Raw genomic sequence first — 15572 nt, 5'->3', positions numbered from 1 at the left:
CCTGAGAGGTTTGGCGGTCGAAACAGAAGGCTGTTTATCACAGGAAAGGAAATCAGCCCTTGACAACTTAACCGGCAGAAAAAGATTTTTTTGAAAAAATCCCTTAGCCCCGGGGTCACAATTTCCTCAAAAATCTAACTTTTGGCAATTCACTCAAAAATGGTGCCAAGTGGTTGGAAATGCTCCCCTGAGAGGTTTGGCGGTCGAAACAAAAGGCTTTTTATCACAGGACAAGAAATCAGCCCTCGACAACTTAACCGGCAGAAAAAGATTTTTTTGAAAAAATCCCTAAGCCCCGGGGTCACAATTTCATCAAAAATCTGACTTTTGGCAAATCACTCAAAAATGGTGCCAAATGGTTGGAAATGCTCCCCTGAGAGGTTTGGCGGTCGAAACAGAAGGCTTTTTATCACAGGAAAGGAAATCAGCCCTTGATAACTTAACCGGCAGAAAAATATTTTTTTGAAAAAATCCTTAAGCCCGGGGTCACAATTTCATCAAAAATCTGACTTTTGGCAAATCACTGAAAAATGGTGCCAAATGGTTGGAAATGCTCCCCTGAGAGGTTTGGCGGTCGAAACAGAAGGCTGTTTATCACAGGAAAGGAAATCAGCCCTTGACAACTTAACCGGCAGAAAAAGATTTTTTTGAAAAAATCCCTAAGCCCCGGGGTCACAATTTCATAAAAAATCTGACTTTTGGCAAATCACTGAAAAATGGTGCCAAATGGTTGGAAATGCTCCCCTGAGAGGTTTGGCGGTCGAAACAGAAGGCTTTTTATCACAGGTCAAGAAATCAGCCCTCGACAACTTAACCGGCAGAAAAAGATTTTTTTGAAAAAATCCCTAAGCCCCGGGGTCACAATTTCATCAAAAATCTAACTTTTGGCAAATCACTCAAAAATGGTGCCAAATGGTTGGAAATGCTCCCCTGAGAGGTTTGGCGGTCGAAACAGAAGGCTGTTTATCACAGGAAAGGAAATCAGCCCTTGACAACTTAACCGGCAGAAAAAGATTTTTTTGAAAAAATCCCTAAGCCCAGGGGTCACAATTTCATCAAAAATCTGACTTTTGGCAAATCACTGAAAAATGGTGCCAAATGGTTGGAAATGCTCCCCTGAGAGGTTTGGCGGTCGAAACAGAAGGCTTTTTATCACAAGACAAGAAATCAGCCCTCAACAACTTATCCGGCAGAAAAAGATTTTTTTGAAAAAATCCCTTAGCCCCGGGGTCACAATTTCCTCAAAAATCTAACTTTTGGCAATTCACTCAAAAATGGTGCCAAGTGGTTGGAAATGCTCCCCTGAGAGGTTTGGCGGTCGAAACAAAAGGCTTTTTATCACAAGACAAGAAATCAGCCCTCAACAACTTATCCGGCAGAAAAAGATTTTTTTGAAAAAATCCCTTAGCCCCGGGGTCACAATTTCCTCAAAAATCTAACTTTTGGCAATTCACTCAAAAATGGTGCCAAGTGGTTGGAAATGCTCCCCTGAGAGGTTTGGCGGTCGAAACAAAAGGCTTTTTATCACAGGACAAGAAATCAGCCCTCGAAAACTTAACCGGCAGAAAAAGATTTTTTTGAAAAAATCCCTAAGCCCCGGGGTCACAATTTCATCAAAAATCTGACTTTTGGCAAATCACTCAAAAATGGTGCCAAATGGTTGGAAATGCTCCCCTGAGAGGTTTGGCGGTCGAAACAGAAGGCTTTTTATCACAGGAAAGGAAATCAGCCCTTGATAACTTAACCGGCAGAAAAATATTTTTTTGAAAAAATCCTTAAGCCCGGGGTCACAATTTCAACAAAAATCTGACTTTTGGCAAATCACTCAAAAATGGTGCCAAATGGTTGGAAATGCTCCCCTGAGAGGTTTGGCGGTCGAAACAGAAGGCTTTTTATCACAGGAAAGGAAATCAGCCCTTGATAACTTAACCGGCAGAAAAAGATTTTTTTGAAAAAATCCTTAAGCCCGGGGTCACAATTTCATCAAAAATCTGACTTTTGGCAAATCACTGAAAAATGGTGCCAAATGGTTGGAAATGCTCCCCTGAGAGGTTTGGCGGTCGAAACAGAAGGCTGTTTATCACAGGAAAGGAAATCAGCCCTTGACAACTTAACCGGCAGAAAAAGATTTTTTTGAAAAAATCCCTAAGCCCCGGGGTCACAATTTCATAAAAAATCTGACTTTTGGCAAATCACTGAAAAATGGTGCCAAATGGTTGGAAATGCTCCCCTGAGAGGTTTGGCGGTCGAAACAGAAGGCTTTTTATCACAGGTCAAGAAATCAGCCCTCGACAACTTAACCGGCAGAAAAAGATTTTTTTGAAAAAATCCCTAAGCCCCGGGGTCACAATTTCATCAAAAATCTAACTTTTGGCAAATCACTCAAAAATGGTGCCAAGTGGTTGGAAATGCTCCCCTGAGAGGTTTGGCGGTCGAAACAGAAGGCTTTTTATCACAGGACAAGAAATCAGCCCTCGACAACTTAACCGGCAGAAAAAGATTTTTTTGAAAAAATCCCTAAGCCCCGGGGTCACAATTTCATCAAAAATCTGACTTTTGGCAAATCGCTCAAAAATGGTGCCAAATGGTAGGAAATGCTCCCCTGAGAGGTTTGGCGGTCGAAACAGAAGGCTTTTTATCACAGGTCAAGAAATCAGCCCTCGACAACTTAATCGGCAGAAAAAGATTTTTTTGAAAAAATCCCTTAGCCCCGGGGTCACAATTTCATCAAAAATCTGACTTTTGGCAAATCACTCAAAAATGGTGCCAAGTGGTTGGACATGCTCCCCTGAGAGGTTTGGCGGTCGAAACAGAAGGCTTTTTATCACAGGAAAGGAAATCAGCTCTTGACAACTTAACCGGCAGAAAAATATTTTTTTGAAAAAATCCCTAAGCCCCGGGGTCACAATTTCATCAAAAATCTGACTTTTGGCAAATCACTGAAAAATGGTTCCAAATGGTTGGAAATGCTCCCCTGAGAGGTTTGGCGGTCGAAACAGAAGGCTTTTTTATCACAGGTCAAGAAATCAGCCCTCGACAACTTAACCGGCAGAAAAATATTTTTTTGAAAAAATCCCTAAGCCCCGGGGTCACAATTTCATCAAAAATCTTACTTTTGGCAAATCACTGGAAAATGGTGCCAAATGGTTGGAAATGCTCCCCTGAGAGGTTTGGCGGTCGAAACAGAAGGCTTTTTATCACAGGAAAGGAATTCAGCCCTTGACAACTTAACCGGCAGAAAAAGATTTTTTTGAAAAAATCCCTAAGCCCCGGGGTCACAATTTCATCAAAAATCTGACTTTTGGCAAATCACTGAAAAATGGTGCCAAATGGTTGGAAATGCTCCCCTGAGAGGTTTGGCGGTCGAAACAGAAGGCTTTTTATCACAGGTCAAGAAATCAGCCCTCGACAACTTAACCGGCAGAAAAAGATTTTTTTGAAAAAATCCCTTAGCCCCGGGGTCACAATTTCCTCAAAAATCTAACTTTTGGCAAATTACTCAAAAATGGTGCCAAGTGGTTGGAAATGCTCCCCTGAGAGGTTTGGCGGTCGAAACAGAAGGCTTTTTATCACAGGACAAGAAATCAGCCCTCGACAACTTAACCGGCAGAAAAAGATTTTTTTGAAAAAATCCCTAAGCCCCGGGGTCACAATTTCATCAAAAATCTTACTTTTGGCAAATCACTGGAAAATGGTGCCAAATGGTTGGAAATGCTCCCCTGAGAGGTTTGGCGGTCGAAACAGAAGGCTTTTTATCACAGGAAAGGAAATCAGCCCTTGATAACTTAACCGGCAGAAAAATATTTTTTTGAAAAAATCCTTAAGCCCGGGGTCACAATTTCATCAAAAATCTGACTTTTGGCAAATCACTGAAAAATGGTGCCAAATGGTTGGAAATGCTCCCCTGAGAGGTTTGGCGGTCAAAACAGAAGGCTTTTTATGACAGGAAATGAATTCAGCCCTTGACAACTTAACCGGCAGAAAAAGATTTTTTTGAAAAAATCCCTAAGCCCCGGGGTCACAATTTCATCAAAAATCTAACTTTTGGCAAATCACTCAAAAGTGGTGCCAAGTGGTTGGAAATGCTCCCCTGAGAGGTTTGGCGGTCGAAACAGAAGGCTTTTTATCACAGGACAAGAAATCAGCCCTCGACAACTTAACCGGCAGAAAAAGATTTTTTTGAAAAAATCCCTTAGCCCCGGGGGTCACAATTTCATCCAAAATCTGACTTTTGGCAAATCACTCAAAAATGGTGCCAAGTGGTTGGAAATGCTCCCCTGAGAGGTTTGGCGGTCGAAACAGAAGGCTTTTTATCACAGGAAAGGAAATCAGCTCTTGACAACTTAACCGGCTGAAAAATATTTTTTTGAAAAAAACCCTAAGCCCCGGGGTCACAATTTCATCAAAAATCTGACTTTTGGCAAATCACTGGAAAATGGTGCCAAATGGTTGGAAATGCTCCCCTGAGAGGTTTGGCGGTCGAAACAGAAGGCTTTTTATCACAGGTCAAGAAATCAGCCCTCGACAACTTAACCGGCAGAAAAAGATTTTTTTGAAAAAATCTCTAAGCCCCGGGGTCACAATTTCATAAAAAATCTGACTTTTGGCAAATCACTGAAAAATGGTGCCAAATGGTTGGAAATGCTCCCCTGAGGGGTTTGGCGGTCGAAACAGAAGGCTTTTTATCACAGGACAAGAAATCAGCCCTCAACAACTTAACTGGCAGAAAAAGATTTTTTTGAAAAAATCCCTAAGCCCCGGGGTCACAATTTCATCAAAAATCTGACTTTTGGCAAATCACTGAAAAATGGTGCCAAATGGTTGGAAATGCTCCCCTGAGAGGTTTGGCGGTCGAAGCAGAAGGCTTTTTATCACAGGACAAGAAATCAGCCCTCAACAACTTAACTGGTAGAAAAAGATTTTTTTGAAAAAACCCCTAAGCCCGGGGGTCACAATTTCATCAAAAATCTGACTTTTGGCAATTCACTCAAAAATGTTGCCAAATGATTGGAAATGCTCCCCTGAGAGGTTTGGCGTTCGAAACAGAAGGCTTTTTATCACAGGACAAGAAATCAGCCCTTGACAACTTAACCGGCAGAAAAAGATTTTTTGGTAAAAATACATAAGCCCCGGGGTCACAATTTCATAAAAAATCTGACTTTTGGCAAATCACTGAAAAAATGGTGCCAAATGGTTGGAAATGCTCCCCTGAGATTTTGGCGGTCGAAACAGAAGGCTTTTTATCACAGAAGAAGAAATCAGCCCTTGACAACTTAACCGGCAGAAAAAGATTTTTTTGAAAAAATCCCTTAGCTCCGGGGTCACAATTTCATCAAAAATCTGACTTTTGGCAAAACACTCAAAAATGGTGCCAAATGGTTGGAAATGCTCCCCTGAGAGGTTTGGCGGTCGAAACAGAAGGCTTTTTATCACAGGTCAAGAAATCAGCCCTCGACAACTTAACCGGCAGAAAAAGATTTTTTTGAAAAAATCCCTAAGCCCCGGGGTCACAATTTCATCAAAAATCTGACTTTTGGCAAATCACTGAAAAATGGTGCCAAATGGTTGGAAATGCTCCCCTGAGAGGTTTGGCGGTCGAAACAGAAGGCTTTTTATCACAGGTCAAGAAATCAGCCCTCGACAACTTAACCGGCAGAAAAATATTTTTTTGAAAAAATCCCTAAGCCCCGGGGTCACAATTTCATCAAAAATCTGACTTTTGGCAAATCACTGGAAAATGGTGCCAAATGGTTGGAAATGCTCCCCTGAGAGGTTTGGCGGTCGAAACAGAAGGCTGTTTATCACAGGAAAGGAAATCAGCCCTTGACAACTTAACCGGCAGAAAAAGATTTTTTTGAAAAAATCCCTAAGCCCCGGGGTCACAATTTCATCAAAAATCTGATTTTTGGCAAATCACTGAAAAATGGTGCCAAATGGTTGGAAATGCTCCCCTGAGAGGTTTGGCGGTCGAAACAGAAGGCTTTTTATCACAGGTCAAGAAATCAGCCCTCGACAACTTAACCGGCAGAAAAAGATTTTTTTGAAAAAATCCCTTAGCCCCGGCGTCACAATTTCCTCAAAAATCTAACTTTTGGCAAATCACTCAAAAATGGTGCCAAGTGGTTGGAAATGCTCCCCTGAGAGGTTTGGCGGTCGAAACAAAAGGCTTTTTATCACAGGACAAGAAATCAGCCCTCGACAACTTAACCGGCAGAAAAAGATTTTTTTGAAAAAATCCCTAAGCCCCGGGGTCACAATTTCATCAAAAATCTGACTTTTGGCAAATCACTCAAAAATGGTGCCAAATGGTTGGAAATGCTCCCCTGAGAGGTTTGGCGGTCGAAACAGAAGGCTTTTTATCACAGGTCAAGAAATCAGACCTCGACAATTTAACCGGCAGAAAAAGATTTTTTTGAAAAAATCCCTAAGCCCCGGGGTCACAATTTCATCAAAAATCTGACTTTTGGCAAATCACTCAAAAATGGTGCCAAATGGTTGGAAATGCTCCCCTGAGAGGTTTGGCGGTCAAAACAGAAGGCTTTTTATCACAGGTCAAGAAATCAGCCCTCGACAACTTAACCGGCAGAAAAATATTTTTTTGAAAAAATCCTTAAGCCCGGGGTCACAATTTCATCAAAATTCTGACTTTTGGCAAATCACTGAAAAATGGTGCCAAATGGTTGGAAATGCTCCCCTGAGAGGTTTGGCGGTCGAAACAGAAGGCTTTTTATGACAGGAAATGAATTCAGCCCTTGACAACTTAACCGGCAGAAAAAGATTTTTTTGAAAAAATCCCTAAGCCCCGGGGTCACAATTTCATCAAAAATCTAACTTTTGGCAAATCACTCAAAAATGGTGCCAAGTGGTTGGAAATGCTCCCCTGAGAGGTTTGGCGGTCGAAACAGAAGGCTTTTTATCACAGGACAAGAAATCAGCCCTCGACAACTTAACCGGCAGAAAAAGATTTTTTTGAAAAAATCCCTTAGCCCCGGGGGTCACAATTTCATCAAAAATCTGACTTTTGGCAAATCACTCAAAAATGGTGCCAAGTGGTTGGAAATGCTCCCCTGAGAGGTTTGGCGGTCGAAACAGAAGGCTTTTTATCACAGGAAAGGAAATCAGCTCTTGACAACTTAACCGGCTGAAAAATATTTTTTTGAAAAAATCCCTAAGCCCCGGGGTCACAATTTCATCAAAAATCTGACTTTTGGCAAATCACTGAAAAATGGTTCCAAATGGTTGGAAATGCTCCCCTGAGAGGTTTGGCGGTCGAAACAGAAGGCTTTTTATCACAGGTCAAGAAATCAGCCCTCGACAACTTAACCGGCAGAAAAAGATTTTTTTGAAAAAATTCCTAAGCCCCGGGGTCACAATTTCATAAAAAATCTGACTTTTGGCAAATCACTGAAAAATGGTGCCAAATGGTTGGAAATGCTCCCCTGAGGGGTTTGGCGGTCGAAACAGAAGGCTTTTTATCACAGGACAAGAAATCAGCCCTCAACAACTTAACTGGCAGAAAAAGATTTTTTTGAAAAAATCCCTAAGCCCCGGGGTCACAATTTCATCAAAAATCTGACTTTTGGCAAATCACTGAAAAATGGTGCCAAATGGTTGGAAATGCTCCCCTGAGAGGTTTGGCGGTCGAAGCAGAAGGCTTTTTATCACAGGACAAGAAATCAGCCCTCAACAACTTAACTGGTAGAAAAAGATTTTTTTGAAAAAACCCCTAAGCCCGGGGGTCACAATTTCATCAAAAATCTGACTTTTGGCAATTCACTCAAAAATGTTGCCAAATGATTGGAAATGCTCCCCTGAGAGGTTTGGCGGTCGAAACAGAAGGCTTTTTATCACAGGTCAAGAAATCAGCCCTCGACAACTTAACCGGCAGAAAAAGATTTTTTTGAAAAAATCCCTAAGCCCCGGGGTCACAATTTCATCAAAAATCTGACTTTTGGCAAATCACTGAAAAATGGTGCCAAATGGTTGGAAATGCTCCCCTGAGAGGTTTGGCGGTCGAAACAGAAGGCTTTTTATCACAGGTCAAGAAATCAGCCCTCGACAACTTAACCGGCAGAAAAATATTTTTTTGAAAAAATCCCTAAGCCCCGGGGTCACAATTTCATCAAAAATCTGACTTTTGGCAAATCACTGGAAAATGGTGCCAAATGTTTGGAAATGCTCCCCTGAGAGGTTTGGCGGTCGAAACAGAAGGCTGTTTATCACAGGAAAGGAAATCAGCCCTTGACAACTTAACCGGCAGAAAAAGATTTTTTTGAAAAAATCCCTAAGCCCCGGGGTCACAATTTCATCAAAAATCTGATTTTTGGCAAATCACTGAAAAATGGTGCCAAATGGTTGGAAATGCTCCCCTGAGAGGTTTGGCGGTCGAAACAGAAGGCTTTTTATCACAGGTCAAGAAATCAGCCCTCGACAACTTAACCGGCAGAAAAAGATTTTTTTGAAAAAATCCCTTAGCCCCGGCGTCACAATTTCCTCAAAAATCTAACTTTTGGCAAATCACTCAAAAATGGTGCCAAGTGGTTGGAAATGCTCCCCTGAGAGGTTTGGCGGTCGAAACAAAAGGCTTTTTATCACAGGACAAGAAATCAGCCCTCGACAACTTAACCGGCAGAAAAAGATTTTTTTGAAAAAATCCCTAAGCCCCGGGGTCACAATTTCATCAAAAATCTGACTTTTGGCAAATCACTCAAAAATGGTGCCAAATGGTTGGAAATGCTCCCCTGAGAGGTTTGGCGGTCGAAACAGAAGGCTTTTTATCACAGGTCAAGAAATCAGCCCTCGACAATTTAACCGGCAGAAAAAGATTTTTTTGAAAAAATCCCTAAGCCCCGGGGTCACAATTTCATCAAAAATCTGACTTTTGGCAAATCACTCAAAAATGGTGCCAAATGGTTGGAAATGCTCCCCTGAGAGGTTTGGCGGTCAAAACAGAAGGCTTTTTATCACAGGTCAAGAAATCAGCCCTCGACAACTTAACCGGCAGAAAAATATTTTTTTGAAAAAATCCTTAAGCCCGGGGTCACAATTTCATCAAAATTCTGACTTTTGGCAAATCACTGAAAAATGGTGCCAAATGGTTGGAAATGCTCCCCTGAGAGGTTTGGCGGTCGAAACAGAAGGCTTTTTATCACAGGACAAGAAATCAGCCCTCGACAACTTAACCGGCAGAAAAAGATTTTTTTGAAAAAATCCCTTAGCCCCGGGGGTCACAATTTCATCAAAAATCTGACTTTTGGCAAATCACTCAAAAATGGTGCCAAGTGGTTGGAAATGCTCCCCTGAGAGGTTTGGCGGTCGAAACAGAAGGCTTTTTATCACAGGAAAGGAAATCAGCTCTTGACAACTTAACCGGCTGAAAAATATTTTTTTGAAAAAATCCCTAAGCCCCGGGGTCACAATTTCATCAAAAATCTGACTTTTGGCAAATCACTGAAAAATGGTTCCAAATGGTTGGAAATGCTCCCCTGAGAGGTTTGGCGGTCGAAACAGAAGGCTTTTTATCACAGGTCAAGAAATCAGCCCTCGACAACTTAACCGGCAGAAAAAGATTTTTTTGAAAAAATTCCTAAGCCCCGGGGTCACAATTTCATAAAAAATCTGACTTTTGGCAAATCACTGAAAAATGGTGCCAAATGGTTGGAAATGCTCCCCTGAGGGGTTTGGCGGTCGAAACAGAAGGCTTTTTATCACAGGACAAGAAATCAGCCCTCAACAACTTAACTGACAGAAAAAGATTTTTTTGAAAAAATCCCTAAGCCCCGGGGTCACAATTTCATCAAAAATCTGACTTTTGGCAAATCACTGGAAAATGGTGCCAAATGGTTGGAAATGCTCCCCTGAGAGGTTTGGCGGTCGAAGCAGAAGGCTTTTTATCACAGGACAAGAAATCAGCCCTCAACAACTTAACTGGTAGAAAAAGATTTTTTTGAAAAAACCCCTAAGCCAGGGGGTCACAATTTCATCAAAAATCTGACTTTTGGCAATTCACTCAAAAATGTTGCCAAATGATTGGAAATGCTCCCCTGAGAGGTTTGGCGTTCGAAACAGAAGGCTTTTTATCACAGGACAAGAAATCAGCCCTTGACAACTTAACCGGCAGAAAAAGATTTTTTGGTAAAAATACATAAGCCCCGGGGTCACAATTTCATAAAAAATCTCACTTTTGGCAAATCACTGAAAAAATGGTGCCAAATGGTTGGAAATGCTCCCCTGAGATTTTGGCGGTCGAAAAAGAAGGCTTTTTATCACAGGTCAAGAAATCAGCCCTTGACAACTTAACCGGCAGAAAAAGATTTTTTTGAAAAAATCCCTAAGCCCCGGGGTCACAATTTCATAAAAAATCTGACTTTTGGCAAATCACTGAAAAATGGTGCCAAATGGTTGGAAATGCTCCCCTGAGGGGTTTGGCGGTCGAAACAGAAGGCTTTTTATCACAGGACAAGAAATCAGCCCTCAACAACTTAACTGACAGAAAAAGATTTTTTTGAAAAAATCCCTAAGCCCCGGGGTCACAATTTCATCAAAAATCTGACTTTTGGCAAATCACTGAAAAATGGTGCCAAATGGTTGGAAATGCTCCCCTGAGAGGTTTGGCGGTCGAAGCAGAAGGCTTTTTATCACAGGACAAGAAATCAGCCCTCAACAACTTAACTGGTAGAAAAAGATTTTTTTGAAAAAACCCCTAAGCCCGGGGGTCACAATTTCATCAAAAATCTGACTTTTGGCAATTCACTCAAAAATGTTGCCAAATGATTGGAAATGCTCCCCTGAGAGGTTTGGCGTTCGAAACAGAAGGCTTTTTATCACAGGACAAGAAATCAGCCCTTGACAACTTAACCGGCAGAAAAAGATTTTTTGGTAAAAATACATAAGCCCCGGGGTCACAATTTCATAAAAAATCTGACTTTTGGCAAATCACTGAAAAAATGGTGCCAAATGGTTGGAAATGCTCCCCTGAGATTTTGGCGGTCGAAACAGAAGGCTTTTTATCACAGAACAAGAAATCAGCCCTTGACAACTTAACCGGCAGAAAAAGATTTTTTTGAAAAAATCCCTTAGCTCCGGGGTCACAATTTCATCAAAAATCTGACTTTTGGCAAATCACTCAAAAATGGTGCCAAATGGTTGGAAATGCTCCCCTGAGAGGTTCGGCGGTCGAAACAGAAGGCTTTTTATCACAGGTCAAAAAATCAGCCCTCGACAACTTAACCGGCAGAAAAAGATTTTTTTGAAAAAATCCCTAAGCCCCGGGGTCACAATTTCATCAAAAATCTGACTTTTGGCAAATCACTGGAAAATGGTGCCAAATGGTTGGAAATGCTCCCCTGAGAGGTTTGGCGGTCGAAACAGAAGGCTTTTTATCACAGGAAAGGAATTCAGCCCTTGACAACTTAACCGGCAGAAAAAGATTTTTTTGAAAAAATCCCTAAGCCCCGGGGTCACAATTTCATCAAAAATCTGACTTTTGGCAAATCACTCAAAAATGGTGCCAAATGGTTGGAAATGCTCCCCTGAGAGGTTTGGCGGTCGAAACAGAAGGCTGTTTATCACAGGAAAGGAAATCAGCCCTTGACAACTTAACCGGCAGAAAAAGATTTTTTTGAAAAAATCCCTAAGCCCCGGGGTCACAATTTCATAAAAAATCTGACTTTTGGCAAATCACTGAAAAATGGTGCCAAATGGTTGGAAATGCTCCCCTGAGAGGTTTGGCGGTCGAAACAGAAGGCTTTTTATCACAGGTCAAAAAATCAGCCCTCGACAACTTAACCGGCAGAAAAAGATTTTTTTGAAAAAATCCCTTAGCCCCGGGGTCACAATTTCCTCAAAAATCTAACTTTTGGCAAATCACTCAAAAATGGTGCCAAATGGTTGGAAATGCTCCCCTGAGAGGTTTGGCGGTCGAAACAGAAGGCTTTTTATCACAGGACAAGAAATCAGCCCTCGACAACTTAACCGGCAGAAAAAGATTTTTTTGAAAAAATCCCTAAGCCCCGGGGTCACAATTTCATCAAAAATCTGACTTTTGGCAAATCACTCAAAAATGGTGCCAAATGGTTGGAAATGCTCCCCTGAGAGGTTTGGCGGTCGAAACAGAAGGCTTTTTATCACAGGAAAGGAAATCAGCCCTTGATAACTTAACCGGCAGAAAAATATTTTTTTGAAAAAATCCTTAAGCCCGGGGTCACAATTTCATCAAAAATCTGACTTTTGGCAAATCACTGAAAAATGGTGCCAAATGGTTGGAAATGCTCCCCTGAGAGGTTTGGCGGTCGAAACAGAAGGCTTTTTATCACAGGTCAAGAAATCAGCCCTCGACAACTTAACCGGCAGAAAAAGATTTTTTTGAAAAAATCCCTAAGCCCCGGGGTCACAATTTCATCAAAAATCTAACTTTTGGCAAATCACTCAAAAATGGTGCCAAGTGGTTGGAAATGCTCCCCTGAGAGGTTTGGCGGTCGAAACAGAAGGCTTTTTATCACAGGACAAGAAATCAGCCCTCGACAACTTAACCGGCAGAAAAAGATTTTTTTGAAAAAATCCCTAAGCCCCGGGGTCACAATTTCATCAAAAATCTGACTTTTGGCAAATCACTTAAAAATAGTGCCAAATGGTTGGAAATGCTCCCCTGAGAGGTTTGGCGGTCGAAACAGAAGGCTTTTTATCACAGGGAAAGGAAATCAGCTCTTGACAACTTAACCGGCAGAAAAATATTTTTTTGAAAAAATCCCTAAGCCCCGGGGTCACAATCTCATCAAAAATCTGACTTTTGGCAAATCACTGAAAAATGGTTCCAAATGGTTGGAAATGCTCCCCTGAGAGGTTTGGCGGTCGAAACAGAAGGCTTTTTTATCACAGGTCAAGAAATCAGCCCTCGACAACTTAACCGGCAGAAAAATATTTTTTTGAAAAAATCCCTAAGCCCTGGGGTCACAATTTCATCAAAAATCTGACTTTTGGCAAATCACTGGAAAATGGTGCCAAATGGTTGGAAATGCTCCCCTGAGAGGTTTGGCGGTCGAAACAGAAGGCTTTTTATCACAGGAAAGGAATTCAGCCCTTGACAACTTAACCGGCAGAAAAAGATTTTTTTGAAAAAATCCCTAAGCCCCGGGGTCACAATTTCATCAAAAATCTGACTTTTGGCAAATCACTGGAAAATGGTGCCAAATGGTTGGAAATGCTCCCCTGAGAGGTTTGGCGGTCGAAACAGAAGGCTTTTTATCACAGGTCAAGAAATCAGCCCTCGACAACTTAACCGGCAGAAAAAGATTTTTTTGAAAAAATCCCTTAGCCCCGGGGTCACAATTTCCTCAAAAATCTAACTTTGGGCAAATCACTCAAAAATGGTGCCAAGTGGTTGGAAATGCTCCCCTGAGAGGTTTGGCGGTCGAAACAGAAGGCTTTTTATCACAGGACAAGAAATCAGCCCTCGACAACTTAACCGGCAGAAAAAGATTTTTTTGAAAAAATCCCTAAGCCCCGGGGTCACAATTTCATCATAAATCTGACTTTTGGCAAATCACTCAAAAATGGTGCCAAATGAATGGTTGGAAATGCTCCCCTGAGAGGTTTGGCGGTCGAAACAGAAGGCTTTTTATCACAGGTCAAGAAATCAGCCCTCGACAACTTAATCGGCAGAAAAAGATTTTTTTGAAAAAATCCCTTAGCCCCGGGGTCACAATTTCTTCAAAAATCTGACTTTTGGCAAATCAATGGAAAATGGTGCCAAATGGTTGGAAATGCTCCCCTGAGAGGTTTGGCGGTCGAAACAGAAGGCTTTTTATCACAGGAAAGGAATTCAGCCCTTGACAACTTAACCGGCAGAAAAAGATTTTTTTGAAAAAATCCCTAAGCCCCGGGGTCACAATTTCATAAAAAATCTGACTTTTGGCAAATCACTGAAAAATGGTGCCAAATGGTTGGAAATGCTCCCCTGAGAGGTTTGGCGGTCGAAACAGAAGGCTTTTTATCACAGGTCAAGAAATCAGCCCTCGACAACTTAACCGGCAGAAAAAGATTTTTTTGAAAAAATCCCTTAGCCCCGGGGTCACAATTTCCTCAAAAATCTAACTTTGGGCAAATCACTCAAAAATGGTGCCAAATGAATGGTTGGAAATGCTCCCCTGAGAGGTTTGGCGGTCGAAACAGAAGGCTTTTTATCACAGGTCAAGAAATCAGCCCTCGACAACTTAATCGGCAGAAAAAGATTTTTTTGAAAAAATCCCTTAGCCCCGGGGTCACAATTTCATCAAAAATCTGACTTTTGGCAAATCAATGGAAAATGGTGCCAAAAGGTTGGAAATGCTCCCCTGAGAGGTTTGGCGGTCGAAACAGAAGGCTTTTTATCACAGGAAAGGAATTCAGCCCTTGACAACTTAACCGGCAGAAAAAGACTTTTTTGAAAAAATCCCTAAGCCCCGGGGTCACAATTTCATCAAAAATCTGACTTTTGGCAAATCACTCAAAAATGGTGCCAAGTGGTTGGAAATGCTCCCCTGAGAGGTTTGGCGGTCGAAACAGAAGGCTTTTTATCACAGGACAAGAAATCAGCCCTCGACAACTTAACCGGCAGAAAAAGATTTTTTTGAAAAAATCCCTAAGCCCCGGGGTCACAATTTCATCAAAAATCTGACTTTTGGCAAATCACTCAAAAATGGTGCCAAATGGTTGGAAATGCTCCCCTGAGAGGTTTGGCGGTCGAAACAGAAGGCTTTTTATCACAGGAAAGGAAATCAGCCCTTGATAACTTAACCGGCAGAAAAATATTTTTTTGAAAAAATCCTTAAGCCCGGGGTCACAATTTCATCAAAAATCTGACTTTTGGCAAATCACTGAAAAATGGTGCCAAATGGTTGGAAATGCTCCCCTGAGAGGTTTGGCGGTCGAAACAGAAGTCTTTTTATGACAGGAAATGAATTCAGCCCTTGACAACTTAACCGGCAGAAAAAGATTTTTTTGAAAAAATCCCTAAGCCCCGGGGTCACAATTTCATCAAAAATCTAACTTTTGGCAAATCACTCAAAAATGGTGCCAAGTGGTTGGAAATGCTCCCCTGAGATGTTTGGCGGTCGAAACAGAAGGCTTTTTATCACAGGACATGAAATCAGCCCTCGACAACTTAACCGGCAGAAAAAGATTTTTTTGACAAAATCCCTAAGCCCCGGGGGTCACAATTTCATCAAAAATCTGACTTTTGGCAAATCACTCAAAAATGGTGCCAAGTGGTTGGAAATGCTCCCCTGAGAGGTTTGGCGGTCGAAACAGAAGGCTTTTTATCACAGGAAAGGAAATCAGCTCTTGACAACTTAACCGGCTGAAAAATATTTTTTTGAAAAAATCACTAAGCCCCGGGGTCACAATTTCATCAAAAATCTGACTTTTGGCAAATCACTGAAAAATGGTTCCAAATGGTTGGAAATGCTCCCCTGAGAGGTTTGGCGGTCGAAACAGAAGGCTTTTTATCACAGGTCAAGAAATCAGCCCTCGACAACTTAACCGGCAGAAAAAGATTTTTTTGAAAAAATCCCTAAGCCCCGGGGTCACAATTTCAT

This window comes from Podarcis melisellensis (assembly GCF_964234715.1).
Source record: "Podarcis melisellensis genome assembly, chromosome: 7".
NCBI classification, from domain to species: domain Eukaryota; kingdom Metazoa; phylum Chordata; class Lepidosauria; order Squamata; family Lacertidae; genus Podarcis; species Podarcis melisellensis.
Note: the sequence above shows the minus strand (reverse complement) of the source record.